This window comes from Passer montanus, unplaced genomic scaffold (assembly GCF_014805655.1).
Source record: "Passer montanus isolate IOZ18808 unplaced genomic scaffold, ASM1480565v1 scaffold17, whole genome shotgun sequence".
NCBI lineage: Eukaryota > Metazoa > Chordata > Aves > Passeriformes > Passeridae > Passer > Passer montanus.
In genome coordinates this window covers 798,792-819,245 of record NW_024364270.1, presented here as the reverse complement: position 1 = coordinate 819,245, position 20,454 = coordinate 798,792, and the positions used below count along the sequence as shown (strand labels likewise).

Here is a 20,454-nt window from a genome sequence, read left to right as displayed (position 1 = left end):
GAATTTCATGGCTCATCTACTGACTTCAATTTTGGTCAGGATTTCATCATGGCTTGAAGATTGTTGAGGTCCTGGATGAGAAGCAGAAAAAAGTGGGGTTTGTTTCTTGGCACTGTTTGTCTAGTGAGCTTTGTGTCTGAGAGATGGTTGGGCATCTGCTTTTTAAAGCTTTGTAAAAGGTCCTGTGGCCTTAGATGGTTTGCTGGAGGGTCCCACTTTAGGTGTCCTGGCTGCAGCTGGTCACAGAATCATGGAATGGTTGGAGTTGGCAAGGACTTTAGAGATTGTCTAATTCTAATCTCCTTTCCATGCATAGGTATGCCTTCACCCAGGCCACTCAAAGCCACAATGAACCTGGCCTCAAACACTGCCAGGGATGGGGCATACACAGGCTTCTCTGAGCAACGTGTTCCAGTGCCTCACCACCTTCACAAGTAAAGAATTTCTTCCTTTTATCTAATCTAAACCTACCCACTTACAGCTGGAAGCCATTACCTCTTATCCTGTCACTACAGGCCCCTGTGGAAAATCCATCTCCAACTTTCTTGTAGCCCTCTTATGTTTTGGAAGGTCTCTCCAGAGCCTTCTCCTCTCCAGGCTGAACAACCTGCTCTCTCAGCCTGTCTTCATAGAAGAGATGTTCCAACCCTCTGGTCATCTTCACATTCCCCCTCTGGGCCCACTCCAGCAGGTCCACAGGTTGGAGGAGCTGTGGTCGAGCAGACCTGGGAAGAGGAGTGTGACTGCCCAAGACATGCTTGGTATAAAGCCATGCTGTGTCAGCAGAGAGAGGAGATGGGGCCCGTATCACCTTCACCAGGATCAGGGCCAGGGGCAGGCAGGGTCGTAGCTGCCAGACTCTTCTCAGGGTTACACACACCCTGCCAACTGAAGGTGTTTTTGGACACAGCATATGTGTGTCTGCTCACCAGTAAACATGTCCCCTCATTGTTCTTAGAGCTCAAGTACACAGGGTCCAACCTCAGCCAGCCCTTGGCTCCAGAGCCTGCCAGCTCTTCTGTGACAAGGGGGATGGAAGGTGGATGCAGGTCTCCCTCTCCCATGGGTTTCATTTTACCTGACATAAAAACTATTCCCACCTCTCATGTGAAGGGAACACATTGTAACACAGATAGTCTTCACCTGATGCATATTTATGAGAGTGAATTTATGTCACCTCACATTTTAGAAGAGGAGAAAAAAACAAAGAAAGCAAACTATAATTTAGAGAGAGGGATTTGTGAGGCAGAGGATGGCAGATGTGGCTGTGAGCAGAGTGCCAAGTGCAGTTCGGAGGCCAGGCAGGAAGGGAGCCCCAGCTTCCAGACAGCACAGGAGATAATGAAGGTCTTTCCAGACACCATTATCTGCTTCAGCAAAGCATTGGGACTGGCTGATGGACCTTCTCCAGGAAAAGATGTATGGAGCTCCTCGGAGGTCAACACTTAGCTGGGGGAATGAGGCTGGTGTGGGTCTAGACTCGGAAACTGCAGAGACAGGGATATCTGCATCTTCTGCAGGGTCACTGCTTGCAGCCACCCAGAAGTTTGGCTGGATCCTAGGCATGTCACATGCTCCTCCGAGAGGAACAGACAGCATTCCACATTTTCACATGGTGTAGTTACTCCTCACTGACTGAGGGTAATAGCAGAAAGGTCCTTCTGGTGCTGGCACCAACCTCTGGCACTGCTGTGTTTTCCCTTCTGTGCCACTCCCTGCTGGCTTCACCAGTCCAGTGCAGTGCTGCAGCTGGCTCCTAACATCCAACATTCCTGCCATGAAATGCACTGTCAGACAAGAACTCTGAGTCTGGCTGCTCATCCTGGGTAGTGCCCCAGTAGCATCCTTCCACCATCCTTCCTTCCATCATGTTGACAGTCATCACCTTGTGTTTTCCTCATACCTTTCTTGACTCTCTGTGCAGAAAGAGATTGTACCAGTGCATGGGATAACCAAGGAACATCCCAGCCTTCTCACCCTCAGCAGGCCCACACAGCTTCTCCGTGTGTCCCCAAGGACTTGGGGGCAGCTTCACAATATCTTCATAAGTGCATTTCTCCTCATTCTGCACCTTCCCTGAGATGTCTAAGGCCCCCAGTGTCATGGTCATGGTTGACAGGTTCCCACCACCCTTCACCACCTATGTTTGTCCCATCACAGAAAGCCTCAAGATGAACTTTCAGGTGAGACAGGGGAGTTTGGAAGCTCCCTCTGGCGCCAGCTAGAGAAACATTGGAGAAAGAGGGGAAGGTGGGCAGGGGAGGGGGAGGAGTTGACATGGTGACAGAATCTGGAGGCTGGAAGCATAATCTAGGCAGAGTGTGACTCTGAGATAAAGGGTAAAGGGTTCTTCCTATTGTGAATAGCTTTTCCTCTACATTAAATAGCCAACTTCATAAAATCGTATACATTTTCTTGCCAGAGGTCCAGCTTAGATGTTGGATTCAATTGACAGACATATCTTTATCTTAATCCAGTTGCATTTAGATAGGACTGTTCTCATTATCTCTGCAGAACCAATGTTTCAAACCTGAGCCAACTGCATTTTCCTCTGGAGTTTAATATAATAAAGATTTTAACAATCATATTCATAGGATTCCAATTAGAATGAGGTTGAAAATAATGATACAGGGCAAAGATAAACACACTTTGGGTGGTAACTAAGTACTGAATATCCAACATCAAATACACCAGTGATGACGCAGGCATTAAATGTGCATGTAAAGTATCCATATGCAAATTACTGACTGAGTGTTATATTTGTGTGCATAAGAACATGCTTCCTTCTCTTATCTGGAAAGGATATAGGCTGAATTTCTGCATCTGCTTTTCAAAACAAAAAGGGTTCCTGAAATGGAACTCATTAGTGCAGGCTGGTCTACATTCCCAGGACAGCTGAAAAGGTAGTAAAACCAGAGTTATTCACTTCTCTTAAAATTTAAGTTTTACAAATACTTGAATGTTTCATATCTACAGAAAGAATGTCCCCTTTTGGATACAAATAGCTTGATCCTGCAACCACTCCAGAATCATATGGAATGAAATTGAAAACAAAAGCCATTTTCATTTCTGCTGTCAGTCTTCATTTAAAGGGTGGAGATGAACCTTCCTGCTCACTTTCTCATGAATATTTCTGTGAATAAGATTTTGTTTGCAGTGGAGTCAAACAATTGTGGGCTTTCATGTTGGTACTGATGTGGCCATGTTCAGTCTATGGGTTTTGAGGGCTTAGGAGAAGTGTTTTAAGCTCCCCATCAGCAGAAATGTAAGTAGGTACCTTACTGAAGAGAAGGACATGCCTTGGAGAGGAATGACACAATACAACCCCAATAAGAAAACAAATCCCATGGTCTGTTTGTGTTGATATTACTGTGCTGTACTGAAGGAAGTTGAAGGAACCATGCAGGACAACTGTTACGAATATTTTTAAATCTTGTTAACTCATTTCTTGCGTCTTCTAGAAGAAAAATGGTGGAACTTTCTATGAGTATTTCTTCATGTTACACAGGAGATGCAATCCTGATTATTTTAACAGAAGGATTATCCCAAAAAAAGGATCTTCTCTCTACTAAGTCTCCTCAGAGGGTTAGCTGCTGTGGTGCAGCACAGGTGTTCACTGCCAAGACATCCAAGGTGTCATTATCCCAAAAAAAGGATCTGCTCTCTACTAAGTCTCCTCAGAGGGTTAGCTGCTGTGGTGCAGCACAGGTGCCATGACATCCAAGGGCATCCTGCAAGGTGGCTGGGTCAAGGAGTGCAAGCATGGTTAATTCTGGAGGCTGAGGGACACAAAGTCTTGCAAAGCACCAGGACTAATGTTGTTGGACTGGCATGTGGTTTGACGTAAACCAATTCAAACTTTCCTCAGTTTTGCAGTTTTTGTTCAGCGAAAGCAAGCTTCAAAAAGCGTAAAAATATGGTTTTTTTCCAATGGCACATAACATCTATGTTTTATCAGTCAGTATGTAACCTCTGCAATATTATATGTGCACTGTGTGTCATTGTAGGAAAAAAATCTTACCTTTGCAAATAGTGGGTTTTTTTTAAAGTGGAGTTCATTACAATGTTACTGTATTAAAATGTTTAACTTTCCTGCTTATTTATTCTCCCTCCAGAAATATGTTCTAGTTCAAAGCATTTAAGTGGAGTTTGAATTTTTCTCTCCCAAATATCTTTCTAAAATCTCAAATGCCAACACAACCCCACAGTTTCTTCTCTTACCAAAAGTCCCCTTTCTGTAGGACATGGAGGGGGGGGTCTTTCCAGGGGCTAGCACAGAATTTCACACAGCCAGCCTTCTGCATCCCAGTTTCTTATTTAATTTCTGGATCATCTGCTCAGTGGCAGCATTTCAGCTGTTCGTGGAGTTTTCCAGCATCCCGCAACCTCCACTGGGTGTGCTGAGGCTTTTATTTCATGGTTGGTTTCCCTGCTATGCTGCCAGTGACTGACAGCACACACATGCCCCTGAGAGCACGATGGACTGTGTATAGTTCACCAGGGACATCCTGGCGGCTTGTGAACCGACGCAGGAAATATTGTCAACTATGTGTTACTGATATATCCCAGCTCTTCTCATGACTCATATCTTTGAAGGTTTGTTGTTTTTTTGTTTTTTTCTGCTCCAGCAATTGATGGTGCCTGCAGCTACCCAAACCTGGTCATTAACCAATAAATACTTGGTTTAAAATATCCTATGTTAACTAACTTGCTTTAAGATAACTGCCTGAGAAGTCATTTATTTAGTACTTATGATCATATCCTAACTGGGTGCCTAATTTACAGCTGATTTGTAAATGTGCATGCTTCAAAAGCTGGCTCCTGTGAGTCCAGCTGCACAACGTGAGATGAAAATGAGCCATGAGGAGCTGTGGGATGTGGAGGACAGAGCATGAATGGCAGCACTGCCACTGGGAAATGCTTCTCCTGCACCAAGGGGCAGCGTGGCCTCCCCACACCCCCAGCAAGTAGTCACAGCCCTGGGCTGTGGCCACTTGCCCCCCTGCAACCCTCCTCTCTGCACTGCACTCACACCCTTTTGCAGAGAAATGCATCGCTCCTGCTCACGGTGTACATGCCTCACACCCACACTGTGCTCACTCACATCCTGCACATGCATCTCACAAGTTCACAAACACACCTTACACGTCTGTTCCCTTGGTGTAGTACCAGGTTTTTCTTCAACACCTCAAAGAGAAAACTGAAAATTAAATGTCTCCTGCTAGTCTCTTTGGCATATCAACATTCAGCACAGTGGGACAAAGAAAATTGCATTTTTTCTAATCATTCAACCTCTGCTAATGCACGACCCTAAGATAAAATTTTATTTAATCACAGCTAATTGTTCTGTTTGTTTACCAGTCACAACAAAACAAATCAGGAAACTAGGTGTGATTGTTGGGCAGTTTCCTCACCACAAGTGGATGGGGAAACTGAAGGAGGAGCCCTTGGTCCAGTCCAGGACAGCATCACCTTCACCAACAGATGAAGCGGGGCAGGGCACTACTTGGTACCATTTCTATGAAATGCCATGCTTTTCTGATCCTAAATGTCTATGTGCAGGAGGGAAGAGAGCCTGCCTACACAGCCAGGCATCTCCCAGCAGAGGAACAAAGCTGCTTCCCTATTGTCCAGGGAAGTCCTTGAGCCACCATCTCTGGAGGTATTAAAATGTAAGTAGATGTGTCATTTAGGGACATGGTTTAGTGAGGACTTAGCAGTGCTAGCTAAGAGTTGGCCTCAATGATCTTAGTGATCTTTTCCAATCAAAATTATTCTGTGGTTCTACTTCTGAAGGAGTCCAGATCCTCAAGTCCAGATTCCTGAAGATGTTTTGGTTGTATTTTAATGGATACTGGCTTCAGTGCGGTTAAGCGGGGAACTATCCTGAGTTGGATTCATCCCATCCTGACTACAAGCTATCCTCCCACTTCTTCAGCAGTTCATGCTAGGGCTGCAGAGCTGTGGGCAGTCACCTCTGGCTGTGTGGGTAGCACAGGTCCCCGGGCTCTTTTCTACAGCCCAGAGGAAAGTGGGTGTATCACTGTTACAAACACACTGCTTTCAAAACACCTGCTCACTGACACCTACAGACTGCCACCAGCTCTTCAGTGTCAATTTCAGGTACTTCTGATTATTTAATTCAAACTGTTAGTAAGTCAGAATGAACATGAGAAGATATCGCTCACCTACTTACACCTAGTGGTGTGCTTAGGAGAGAAAGCTGCAACATTTCAGTGACTAACCAACTTCTAACTCCCTTTCTAGCTTCTGGTCGAGTTCTGCTACCTGGACAAAAAGGGGTGAGTTTGAACTTTTCACTGATGTTAATACCCTATTTTGTGAGCAAAAAGTATCATTTACCAGGACACCATAAATTTGGTACAACTTGTTTGCTGGAATACAGACTGACAGGCACAGTAGCTAGCTGTAACTTCCCAGCTAGGCATATCCTAGATCAGAGGAAAATCCAGAGTGTGGAAAAGTGGTTAAAGTTATGATAATTGTTACAGTCCTGTATCTTCTACCAACAATGAAATCAGCTTATAACTCTGGAATGGAAAAAATTATTCCACACCACTCTTCATTGTTCTGCATCACTACCAGGAAACAGGGCTATTACATAACATGAGGTTAACCCTAGATGAGAAGAGATACATTTTGTTTTCAAAAGATATTAAAGAAAGATGAAAGTAAATCCTTTCTGACCTGGCAAATTTCTGTTGTGCACATGCATCAAAAAATAAGACTTTTTTAAAGACCATCACAGGCATAGCATGAACAAAGTAAAATCCAAGTTAAGGCAGTGCTGTGTGCTCAGCTAAACCAGGGACATTAAATCTTTTAGCACATTAAATCTTTTCAAGAACACCAGAGGTGAACAGCCCTGCTCAGGAGTAGCCACATCCATTGAGGGCTGATAGTGGATAACAGCAAGGATAACCCCAGCCACAGCTTCCCTGCACTGTGGCTGTCCCCATGCTAGACTGCCTGTTCCAGCTTTGGTGGTGGTGCTCAACCTGCAGCAGTTTTGTTCCAGGTCAGCACCTGCACCAAAACACCTCAATAACCCAGGAGCCAAAATCCCCTTCTGCAGGACACACCTGCAGCTAGAGCTGGGGTCAGGACCAGTCAGCACTGGACCACTGAAATGTGCCACTCTGACACACTAGAATTTGGGGAGTTTGATTAATCTTTAGGCTTTTAGATAAGTTACAACAGTAAATACATACCATAGATTTTGCTGTGGTATGCAGTCATTTTAATACAATCTTTAAGGTATTATAAAAAATCAACACATCAGTCAAGGTGTCAGTCATTGCATATGCTTTGTTCTATAGAAGTGAAAGGAAGGATAACACAACAAATGGCTAATGTTTAGCATTATTACCTCCCCATGTAGCATACTTGCTGGGCAGGGACAGACATGGAGCTATTTCTAGGCTGTTCTATGTAATGCTTTTTTGATCTGCTCCAGTCATTGTTTCCAGGTGTTTATCTGTTGTTGTTTACCTGAAGGGAAGCAGATTTTCCTTCTCCTGCTACAAAGCCATAAAAAGGAAAGATTGAGAGATGAGCATAAAAAAAGCTTCCAGCCTCTCTTCCCTAAATGGCAGATTGCTACTCTGCCTTGAGCCTTTCTGGCTTCTGCCAAACTTTTTTGGATTGAATGGGGAGAAACCACATAGAAAGGAGTGGTTATTCTCACCATACGATGAGAAATATTCTTCTCTTTCATTGCCTAGGCCCAAACTAGTCCCCAGCCAGGGCAGGTCACCACACAGACAAACCTGCCCACACTTGTGTGGGGGCACGAAGAGGCGTGGCAGGTTCAGGGGTTGCCCACCCTGCCTGCATGTGAGTGCTGCAGGTGGATTTTAGAGATTATGTCCTTTGGAGATGAATTGCCCTTTCCTGGTATTACAGTAGGATTTTTTAAATTGTGAGATGACTCTGACTGGATTAAGATGTAAACCATGTGTTGAAGTCAATAGTAAGGATTTTATTTAAAAGTAAATGTGTGGTACAGAGAGGTAAGGAGAAGGCAAAGGGAGTGACAGAGAAACAGATCAAGTAGAAAAAAGACATCACAACTCTGTAGATTCTGATGGCATCCTATTGGTCTTCTCAGTGGTTGCAGACTGTACACATTAAGTGATAGGAAAAGAAAATCCACAAAAGTCTCCTTTCATGGGGCTTATATTGTTCAGGGGCTAGGTGGAAACGCCCCCGGTACCTCGCCTGGATGATGTAATACTGGATCAGGAACACTGAATGAATCTTGGACACCTCCTAAGACCTTGCAGCTGTCTCTCACACTAGTTGAATCAATCACGGACTCGTTATGGTCCATCATCCGGGATGAATAGCTCAGGCTATGTGTGAATGTCCTTGGTGCTCCCAGGAGGATTTTCACATCTCAGTCATCATGTAAGGGAGGGCGCTGGAATGATAAGAAGGACTATCCCACCTAGCAGGATCTGCCTCTTATCATCCTCTTATCTTGAAACCCAGTTTGTAACCTCAGGTGTGGCTGCCCTTCTGCACCTGGGGACCATGCTGTGCATCAGGAGCCAAGCACCCAGATTGTTTGAGCCATGAGCACCAATCTCTTGCAGCACCTGGGCAGTCACTGTAGGAGGTCAAATGTTAGCAATTCAATCTCTTACACTTTTGGATACATTCTCCTGTGACCTGCATAGCTGGACAATAGTACCACCTTATCTCAAGGTCCTTTTGCAGCCCAAATCCGTAGGCATATTCAGGGAGGTAGATGAGCAGCTGTTTCTTTGGAGTTTACTACAATGGACAAAAGTCTTTTGGTGATCTTAGCAATGTTTAAGCTATCAACCATTTCAGTCTCTGGCATCTGGGAGTCCTGCTACTCTCCAGCCAGGCAGCATGAGCTCTCCTGTGTGTGGCTTGGCCCCAGGGCCCATGGCAGGAATAGAGGGTTATTCTGCTCAGGAGAACACCCCTCTGTCTGGCTGCAGTACCCTAACAGTGAGTCCCACAGCCGGCAAGAGAACACGTGCAGCCAAATCTGCACATGTGCACCCAGCAAAGATGCTCTTCTAACACCTCATTTCCTCCACTCCCGTGCCACCCCCATTGCCTGTGACTTTCTGTAGTTACTTGGATGTTGAATTAGAAACATTTAAATATACTCTTTGATCCTCCACTGGAAATGGTAGCCCAACACATTTGGCTGTTAGCAGATTGTGGGGACTGTATGCACAGGCCTGTAGAGCAAAATATCTTTGGTTTTGTATAGAAACCCAGCTGTGCTCACACACGTGCCATGGCACATGCTGCATTGAAGTGTGATGACAATCGCAACTGAAAACACAAGATGCTTTCAAGGCCCTGTAATTGAAGCAAAATAAAAAAAAGGCTGGGCTTAGAGCCTGTAGTGATCAGTACCAGGCCACACTCTCAGCAGAACGCTGCCTTGTAACTGGCAGCATTTGAGAGACTTTGTAATTGCCTTCCAGGCCTGGTGGCTGTGGCTTGTGCAGAACTGGAAATCAGAGCCATGTGGGACCAACTGAGTGGCTGCAGTCTGTGCTGTCCAAGTTTGCCTGCAGGCAACAGAGTGACAGCAGAGGTGATCCCTGTGGGAAGTGAAACAGGGAAAAGAGGGCTGGGAACAGCCAGCCACCATCTGCAGCTCCTTGAGAAGGTACCCCATTATATCAGTGCCCTGCATCTCAGGTGGTTTTTGCTGGAGCAATGACTTCATTATACGTTAGTGCTTTGGGGTGAGTGACTTTTAATGGAAGTCTGAAGGCTGGTCCTTCTGCTGAAGTTGCCTTCAAGCCCCTGGGAGCCTTGGCTGGGATGCAATTGCTGTGCCACCAGCCATCATGAGCCTGACTGGGCTTTGTAGTTCCTATCTTGCCTTATTTGGCTTTCCACAGGTGTGTTTACTCTTGCCCTCTCCCTCCTTTTCTCTCCAAATACATGCCTGTACATACCTTACAAGTATATGTAGAAAAGAACATACTCGTTTATGTGCTGTACTTGTGATATTGTTGTCTTATTTCCTTGGATTAAAGGATTACGTGCAAAAGATGTCCATCTATGCTTGACTATTCATGCAACCCTTTAGCAATTATTTACTGTCAGTCTGACCACCCTGGGCTGGGTTTGATTTTCTGCTGGGAAAATTCAGTGTCACCAGCTGAAACTTGCTGTCTGGACATCGGAGAACTAAATGTCCCATGTCAAGCAGCAAGAAGGACTCACCTCTCTGCTTATCAGACTTTACCAGGGATTAAGGAAATGAGTTTTACAAGAAGGACTGAAACAAAGAAGGGAAAAACTATAAAGTATCAGCTTGGAAAATTTGGTGACTCTTCCCAGACTCAGAGAAAACTAGGGAGAAAGTTGCTGTCCTGCACCTGAAATGCCTGTGGATTCAGGGAAGATTACAGCATATTCCAAGAAAATTCACTGTTATGGCTTGGCAGAAAGCTCTAAGATATCTATGCTGTTCTTTTTATTAGATTCAGCCTAACACTACCTTGCCAGATACTTGCTGCCATCAGTCTTCTTTGTTTATACCAATTCCTCTCTACCACCGCCTCACTGCCCAGAACATCCCCAAAGTATTCCAGCTTTTTTAAGTAAGGAGAAAAAACATGACAGTGTCTCTTAGAGACATACCTGGTTGGTCAGACATTCCTTCCCAGAAACTCTCTTTCCTCATGCTCTCTTACTCAAATCTTAGCCCAAATCTTACTCTGCTTCCTATGTCTGCTGGCCCCTGGTTCTTGTGGGGCACAAGAATTCCATTTTTCTCAACTTTTAAATGCAAATTTTTATAACAAATAATTTCCCCTTACTTAATTATAACTGGCAACGAAATCTCAGCTGGTGCAGTCAGCTTCTTGTGCTCCTCTGCTGCTGGCAGGGGTCTGTCTCGAGCTCTCACAGCTCACCTATGCTTCTCCCTGTCCTGTCAGCAGAAGCAAGTGTCGAGGTTTTGCCCTTTTAAATCCCGCAGTCCCATTTTGAGGATATGTATGTAAACACACACACACACACACGTGTATGTGTGTGTGTGTGTCTGTGTGTGTGTGTGTGTGTGTGTGTGTGCAGGGAACCCATTCAAGAAGGGAAGGCAAGAGAACCCTCCCACTGCCTTCCTTCCACTTAGTGGGTAGAAGAAGTTCAGGGAATTCAGGGAATTATTCAGGGAAGAAGTTCACCATGTGAAGGACCCTAAAAACAATTGTAAACAACTAGATGAGGAAGCGTGCAGAGAGCCTGTGTGGTGGGTTAATGTTTCAATTGCATTGTAAATGACATGCTCACATGTCTTGGAGTGTCTTTGGGCAATCTCCACACTGGGATGAGTCTCATTTTGAGGGTGTGGCCAAGCTGTGCTGTCCCTGAGGTTCAAGACATGTCCAGAGGAATTCTGTCTGGCTCCAGGTTTGGAAACAACTCTGGCACCTGAAGATCATCTCAGCTGTGTCCTTGTCAGTTGGCCTGTAGCAGAAACCACAAGGCTAAGACAATTCTGATTCTACAGAATAACACAGGACCATTTTTTTCCTTATATGTTTTCAGAATAGTTTGAGGTTATATGCCCAGTTTCATTGTTTCCCTTAGTTCTATAAAACAATATCAGTCTTAACTTGTCTGCATGTTCATGGAGGTGGTTATTTTTTTATAATTAACAAGATCATTAAATCAAGACAGCACTTGTTTAACATTTCAACACATTTTTGTCTGTAAGTGATTCACTCAGATTGTTTTCCTGGAAAAGGTGTTTTCTGGGCCTGTAATCCCCAAGGTATGTGTTTCACCTTCCAATACTGAACTGGTATGGACATACGGAAAGAAAATCTTATCTCCTTGAATAATACCTAATACCATTCCCAGAAAAAAATAATAATGATCTGGCAAATCTCCAGCTATTAATGTTTTATGAGTAACTAACCCCTCCATATGCTGTTTTCATCCTTCTTCAGTACAGGAACAAAACGTCCCAGGCACTCCAGTGCATTTGCCAAGTTTCTCAAGCACTGCATCATCATGGCTTCCATAGATGCTCATTGTCATAACAAAAATCATGGTGTACTGTTTGATATTTATGTGGATATTTAATGTACTTTTATAAGCTTTCTTGCTCTTTCCCTCCCTTTTGGATTTTATTTCAATGACAGGTATGAACTCTATGCATAATACAGGGAATGTATTTAATACACAACAGTTGTTCTCTCACATGCAAGTGGTTTCTATAAAGAAACCATCCATCACTGCTATATAATAAGCCACATCTTTTCCTGAATGGTCTGTCCTTCTGAACTGACATATGTGGGGATAAATAATACCTACTATAAAATAGGGAATGTGCAAATACTGGAGTTACTCTTGGAAGAGTTATTAATTTGAGATAAAACTATTAAAAGTGCCCAGATAACTTATGAGTCCAAAACCCATTTTCAAAAGGGGGTGAGATCTAAACCAGTGAAAAGATGTAGATGACTAACCAACATAAATAACCCAAACCCTAGTGTGGCTGCTTTGGACTGTTTCAGCTCTTCAGTCCTTCTGTTGCACACGAGTTGCACACCCATACTTCCATCAGTGACATTCCCTGGCCTTGTATACATCCATAGGGTCATCACAGGATTTTTGAAGCTAATTCTTACTTCCTGCACAGGTGAATCTCTTTGATATAACACTGTTCTGCCACTGCTGACTAGCAGAAGAGCCACTAGTGTTGTCCAAGTCCCATAATGTGCTTCACTACCCACCAAACCTGCATAGTTCCTAACTAGTCAGGAACTGGTGATTGATTCATGGCATATGTCAAAGCCAAGATGTTTCATGAAAATATTTTTAATTCTGGAAACTTTTGCCATATGCAGGCTGGAGTTTCCTTGTCAGTCTCGCAGGCTGTGTTCTCTGGCAGCAGATGATGCCCAGCTCCAGTTCAGGGGTTGCAACTCCCAGCCCTGCAGCACAGCAGGGCTGATGGCCAGTCTGGAGGCCCAAGAAAGAACAGGATTGAGGAGTTTCTGTGTTCCACACATCATAGAAACATCCAGGAAATGCTGTGGAGTCATGTCAGACATGACTTCAGACACGGCAGCTACCTGAGCAGACCATGCCTCTCCTCCCCACGAGCACATCTGCTGCCTTTGATTTTGGAAAAGGCAAAAAACAATGTTTTGAGCTTCCTAGAACAAAATATTTTCAGAATTTCATTTCCACTGGAAAGGTAAAACTTTTGTAGGCTTTGTTCCAATCCAGAACGGAACAAGAAACTGTCTGGAAATGTTAGCATTTCCACAGAAAAACCATGCCAAGTTTTGACCTTCACTTTCTTTTAAAATCTCTTTTTAGTCTGAGTCCCAGAACATGAATTGCTAAATATTCTGTGGAAACTGTGGTTTCAAAGCCCTTGTTTCTTAAGAGGATATTTCAAATTTTTGTATCCACATCCTTCACCTGGAATTCACCTCATCCATGTGTCTCCCCTCCATGGTTGTATATTACACTACTGTGTTATGGGGGATTTGTGTCCAAATGTGGTACTGTGACAAAAAATGCAATGCCAGACTATCTGTGTTTAAACTAGGAATTACATTAAATTATGTGATGCAAAGTGAGCAATGTGTGATAAAAACATAAAAATGTGCAAAGAAAAAGGATCTGTGTTTCTCTGAACATGACAGGGAATTGGTTACACTTTTCCTGATAATATTGAATGATGATGGATGGTCATGTCCTCTTATATGCATGTGTTTTCTAATTTCTCCTACCTGAAGTGTAGCTCCTTAGGTATCGTCGCTACTTGATCCTCTCCTGCTTTTTCAGGGACTCTCACTTGCTCCTGGTGATGCCACTTGGGCTGCACGGGGACATTTTATATCCATTTGCTACCTCCATGCACAAGTGAACCTGTTGACCTACGCAGAAGAGGGTGGTGATAGGAACTGAGAGTGACAGAAATCTGGAATTGTTATTGTCTAATGCTCTGAAAAAACACCAGTTTTCAAAAGCGTAGAAGGCTAGAAATAAACTAAACATTACATCAAGCAACATCCATCCCATTTCAGATATTTTGCCTAAAATTTTGCACTGTCTCTGGTCTCTCTAGCCTTCACTCCCCACCACAGGAAAAATGTCCTGCCCAGCCTTGCAGAGGCTCCTTGGAGTACTTACAAGTGAGCTGCCTTTCCTGCTGGCCAGTGTGGACTCTAAATATCCCTTTTCCACCTCAGCTGTTTTCTTCACACTCCTTGTTCTAAATTTTTGTCTTGTGGCCTGCAAGACAGGAACCTGGAGGTATAAATGTAGAGTAATTTTATTCCCCCTGAAGCTACAAAATTTTTCTTCCTCCTTAATTTAGAAACAGGGTACTCCAGTGGAGGATGAGTCTCACCTATTTATCATTGTTGTCTGGACATAATCACATGCATTCAGTAAAGACACAGATTCTTTTGTAGACCTTCCTAGCAGACCTTAACTCACAGCTTCCTGATACCTGCAAGTGAACAATCCTGCTAGCAATAAAAAATAATCTCTCAGGAGGACCTCTGATCCTAAAGCAAATGCTGTTTAATTCACCACTCATTAGGAGTGTATCTGGATTGATTTATTGAGCACTTCTGACCCCAAATCTTTTGAACAGCATTCCTTCACGATTAAATAGGGAATGGATTTGGGCAACACTTCTGGCAGGCAGAGTGGAAGAACACAAGTGATTCCTGAAAACATTAATATCATGTAACTTAATGAAAATATACTAGATGGCATGCCCAGAGCAGGAGGGATATGTTTTTATGTTTTCCACCCAAGGCCCTGGTAACTCCTGTAGAACAATTCATTAATTATACATTTGTGGTTGTTCCACCTTTGAGTATTTTAGAAATATGTAGGCACAGTTCCACCTTTGAGTATTTTAGAAATATGCAGGCACATTCAATCCATATTAAAAAAAAAAAAAAGGAAAAAAAAAGGGTCCAAAGAAAATCAATATATTTGATGTTTTTATGTTTTCCACCCAAGGCCCTGGTAACTCCTGTAGAACAATTCATTAATTATACATTTGTGGTTGTTCCACCTTTGAGTATTTTAGAAATATGTAGGCACATTAAATCTATATTAAAAAAAAAAAAAAAAGAAAAAAAATAGGGTCCAAAGAAAATCAATATATTTAGTAAGTACACAACAGTCTGCAGCAGCAGAGAGTATGATACCCTCTAGGGAATCAGCTTCTACTTTTTGCTTAATATTCAAAGAACAGAGAAATGGATACAACTGTACCAGAAGTCTTTTATATGTTACTGGCTACAGACAATTGCTTTCTAATTGAGAAAAACAAACTTTCTTGCCAGCTATACCCAAGCAATTGCACAAATGAAGAGAATCAGCCTCTGTTCTCTGAGCATATAAACAAAACACATCAAACTTTGTAATAAGAATCAAGAGAGAAAAATACAACTCCTGCTAAATGCCTTGCCATTCTCATTTGGCTACAAAAGCAGGATAAAGCATGGAACAGGCTGTTGGCTGTATGACCCGTTTGGCCAACAAAGGTATATGCAGCAAATCTGGAATGTGTACTCCCCTCTCTCCTGGCTTCTAGTGAACAAGAGAGTGCAGAATCTGGCTTGTCTCCCCCACAGAGATTCCAGAGAATTTACCAGAATATTTGCATCTACATAAATCACTAAGAACAACTGTTGCTTTAGGTGCCACTTGAATGATAAGTAATGGCAACAGCTCTCATGAATTCATCAGAAGATTCCGAAGGAAGTGAGCTATTATCTTCAATCAGATCTCCCGTTCACAGGAGACTAAATGGCTGGGGAAAAGCCTAATGAGAAATTTTTGAAATGGTTTATCTCAACTGATTTTTGGCACCTAACCCTCCAAATCAGATGTCTGTTTCTGGTGGGTTTTCTCTGTTCTTAGGAGAGAGCAAGGGCTTTTTCAAAGAGTGAACTAGATGACAGAAGAGCTAAGAGGGAGTGATGAAGGCCCTGAAGTTAGGTGCCTGTTGTATAAAGTTAGTAAGAATAGTGCAGAAAAGACTTACAATGTTGAACATTGTCAAACACAATTTATCACCAGTAAGGATCTGACAACAGGATTTTCTGTGTGGTGCAGACAGGTTCCTGTGAGTCTGCTTCATCTGAGATGTGCAAAATCACATTTTTCCCCAAAAGGGGCACTGCTGGGTTAGCTCCTTCAGCTGCTGCATAGGGTATCAGAAGGACTGGAGAGCAGAAGTCCTCACTTCATGAGCACCCACAGGAATGGGGAGGGTGAGTTGGTGGGACAGGTGTGCACATCTCACCAGGCTTCCCTACACACTCCTGAAATGGGATTGTGCTGTCCTCATCAAAACATTGATCCCAGAAGAGCTGACTCTCTGCACGTGGCTTCCCAGAACAACCGCACTATGGTGAAATTGGGCACAGTCCCTGCTGCTTTCTGAGTGCCATGAGTGTGCCATGAGTGCAGCCTCGTCTGGCATGGTGGGCAGGCTCCCTCCTGAGATGTGAGCAGGAGCCTCAGCAGAGAGGAATGGAATGGAATCTACCCATCTCCAGGCACTGTCTAATGAGGGAACTGGACTCTGCAGTGTAGGTGGGGGAGGGACTCTTCCCTCAGCAGCATGAACACACCAGAGAGCAACACAAAGCCATTAATTACCTTGTACTGCTAACAACAAGTGACAGAAAAAGCTTTGTATCTTGTACTTGCTGCTGAAAATGCATGGAAAGTTTGTTCACTCTTCTGAGACCTTTCCAAGGGGCCACACAAGTGGCAAGCCAAATAAAGCCAGACACAGCCAGATCTGCCTTTTGCTTGGGCCTTCTGGATAAAAAAGTTTGTGGTACATGAAAGAGCTCTTTGAAGTGACTGATGTTGATGCTTGCAGTGCATTTGGGTGAGCGCAGAGAATACCAGGGCTGATGGTGTCAGGAGTCACAGGGGCTCTTCCTCTTGGTGCATGGAGAAGCTGAGGATATCTGAGAGCTCTTTCTAATACACTCTGTGTCTATATTTAAAGGACTGCATAAATTTAGATTCTGCTGAAACAGGAGAAGGGTTTGTGACACAGAGCTGAGGGTAGAACAGCATTTGCTGCGGCTCTGCGACCTGCCTCGCAGCGTGGCTGCGTCACCAAGCCCACCTTTCCCTGGGTGGCTGCTACAAGTTATTCTGATGGCAGGGTACGTTTCTGACTTCGGAACATTCTCTCCACAGATGGCAGTGAGTACATTAATTTTTAACAAAAACAAAATTTGTGATCTAGAGTCTCCAGAATAAAACATACAAGAACCTACCAAGTAGGTGGGCTTTTTACAACAGTTCAAAGAGTTGCCAAATGACCTTTCTTCTCTTGGTGGTGAAACAAATCAGTGTGTTTGATACAGAGTTTTCCATTAGATTCATTGTAAGGCAATTAGAAAGAGAGAGGGAAAGAGCAAAATGAAAAACCAATAAAGAGAAAAAAAAATCAGCTTTGTGTCACATCCAGAGCAAAATCCACATAATAGGCTGAGAGTTTGTGAGTTGCTGGAACTTTCCCTGTGTTGCAGTATATCTAAGCATTAATTAGAAAGCAAATGTTGAACGTCTTGGGGCAAAAGTGTAACAAAGAACAAAATCCAGTCTGCCTGCTCCCATTAGACCATGAGGCATCCACATGGCAACCCTGCCCCAGCTTAACCCCTCTGGATGCTGCTCTGCTCCATCTAGGACAAGCAGGTAGCGAAGACCAGTGGCACTTTCTTCTGGGAAAGCAAATGGTGCAGAGGATTTGAGCTGGGATGACCTGGCAAGGAAGTAGAATGGTGCTTGTGTAGGAAGATGGAGCAAAATAAGTACCAAAGAATGAAGGAGTTACATGAGGTTATCTTTTCAGCCTCTTACCCCTGTCATCTTCCTGTTTTAAAACCAGAAAATTCTGGGGCATAAAGCCCTTGTAGACTCTGCAAAGACAAATCCAATCTGTTCAGCTGGAAGCTCCTCACTATTCATAAAGTCATGGATAGTTCTCAAATATTCCAGCATGATTAAAAAGAGGAAATTCAAATACTTTATAATCTTTGGGTTACAGGATTAGGCCTGTAATAGTTTTACTTGGCTTTATAAGCCTGGTCCTGTCCCAGTGAACATGATGGGAGGTCAGTTATCAAGCCACAGGGGGCAAGATAAAGCTCTATATGAGTTGCTATTTTTTACTCTTAAAGTTAGTCTTATTGGGCCCAGCCCAACTTCAGCTGAAGTTAATGAAAAGACTCCTGCTGACTTTAATGGGAGTTGGATTGGCCCTATTGTCCTTTGTTGAGTAAAGTAATTTTAAAAGGTCAGGAGGTGAATTAAAAGAAAAGAAACAACTACATCGATGAGCTTTATTCAATGTTCTCACCTTATAGAGAAGAAGTGTTGTCTTAGCTGGTGAGAGTAGTTCAAACTAGTCCTTGTAGACTCTGCAAGGATAACAAAGTATGGTTTTACTCAAAAAAACCAAGTGGAAATGAAAATTTCTGAGTTCCGATTTAATGATCTCCCAGTGGCTTCTATCTGCTCAATTTACAAATAAAACAGACACCAAAGTTAGACCCTAATCTCAATGAAAGCAATCTCGTGCCAGCGCAATCCCACTGACTTTAACGGATTTCTTCTTGGTGCTTCAATGAGTTTCTTCTTGATTGACATGGGTGGGAGAACTAAAATAAGATGTTTCTAATTGCTATGGCCAAACTTTGACTTGGTCTATGCACCCTTCTTTCAGGACAGTCGCTCCTCCACCTACACCTGAAGCTATTTGGTAGTCAAAGTGACAGGGAAGAAAAGAAGGATTAGTTAATTAGTTAATCTGCTGATTGTGTAAAAAGGAGCACAGATGCAGCTGATTCTCCAAATGTTCCCTTGGCTCTGAAGGACAAAGAAGACCAAAAGGAAAGAAAAACTTACAGTTTTGCTGTGTGAACCTTCTGGGTTTTGACTTGCCTTCTGTGTCCCCTCCAGCTCTAAATAAAGCAGAGCACAGGTTTTATCACCATAGTCAGCAGATAAAACTATCCAATGAAAAGTTGCTATTTTTGCACAATACTTTTTCATTATAAATTATAGACCAGTCTCCCTCGGAACAACTTTCATGCACTAGTTGTCAGAAGATGCTGTTGGCAATCAGCTTCACAAAATTTTTCTTTTCCTGCTTACCCTTTTTACAGCATGCATTTTAAGATCCAAGGGGCATAAACCATGCTAAATTTCTTGGGAAATGCCTGAAGGAGTTTGGTTTTGATTTCTTTGCATTGTCCTTGCTAAATATTTCATGCTGTGAAATTCAGATAGCCTTCTCGGATACAGGAAGTAGCAACAGGAAAATTAAAGTGTATACCTCCTCCACACCCCACACCCCAATTTACTGCCATTTTATATATACAAAAATAATCTCTACCAAGCTGAGATGAATCAGAACCATCTTTCCAGCAGATGGTTAAAACTAAAGGGAGAGAAGGATGGCTTCATTGGGCTAATCCAAGAAAGGGAAAAGCCCTCTAAGCAGTTCCCTTTCCAGGCAGGTTAACAGTCTTGCTCTCAGCAGGTTCTGACCATCAATGAACTAACCCTTTCCTCCAACTCGCCTCCCACTGGGCAGGAATTCAATGCATGAGCAGAGGTCAGTGTTAATGCCATCCTGCTAAAGGCATCCAGCTTTCATTCACAAAACAAACCACTTTACTGGCTTCAGAGAGAAAAGGAAGTGACCCAGGAGAAAAAATGCACAAAGATTTTCTATTAAGCAAGAAGCAGTTTACGATATAATACCAGTTGCAAAAGGGTTGAATCAAACATTGATATAATATATCTTTAAAGCAGCTTCTTAAATGAGAATCAATGAAAGATTATTTTGCCCATGTCTAAGCTTAATGGCACACTTACACAAATAAGATGAGAAACTACAGCTGCAGTGAACACTTGTGCTGCCTGCTGCAGTTTATAGAACAAACATTTGGGATCTATCTGGCTAATCATGATATATTTTTCATGTGATCATCTGTTTATGCTTCTTTGGTTTATATGTCTTGTGCTGGGCTGCGTGCCAAGGGGCTGGGGGCGGCAGTCAGCAAACAGCCCCCATCCCACGGGACCCTTGCGGGACCCTCAGTACAGCTGCTCCAGCCTCACAAGGGAGCAGGTCCCCCCCACTCCTCCTGCCGGTTTCTGAGGATGCAGTGTGTTTGGAGCTGCACAGCTTAACCCCTCCTGTGCTTCCCACAGCCCTTCTTGCACTGGAGCCACAGACTGGGCATGCATATGTAAGGACAATGGCATGTTCTGTTTCGTGCACATTTTAACCAAAAAGCTGTATGGTGCCCTGGGGTAGCTCAGTTGGGCCAGTGGTGGAAACACTTATTTTTGCACTTGCTTCCAAAAGAAAATTTTTTTCTTATGTGGCTTGTG

At 43.4% G+C, this 20,454-nt stretch overlaps 1 long non-coding RNA gene across 1 annotated transcript; it reads right to left on the bottom strand.

Annotated features, from left to right (window-relative positions):
- Positions 1 to 11,083: 11,083 nt before the first annotated feature.
- Positions 11,084 to 19,011, bottom strand: LOC120499762. The gene is made up of 5 exons (XR_005626961.1): positions 18,958 to 19,011; positions 18,410 to 18,470; positions 14,185 to 14,301; positions 13,782 to 13,928; positions 11,084 to 11,496 (listed from the first exon to the last, which is right to left on the bottom strand). It is a non-coding gene; the product is annotated as an uncharacterized LOC120499762 (long non-coding RNA).
- Between the last annotated feature and the right edge of the window lie 1,443 nt (positions 19,012 to 20,454).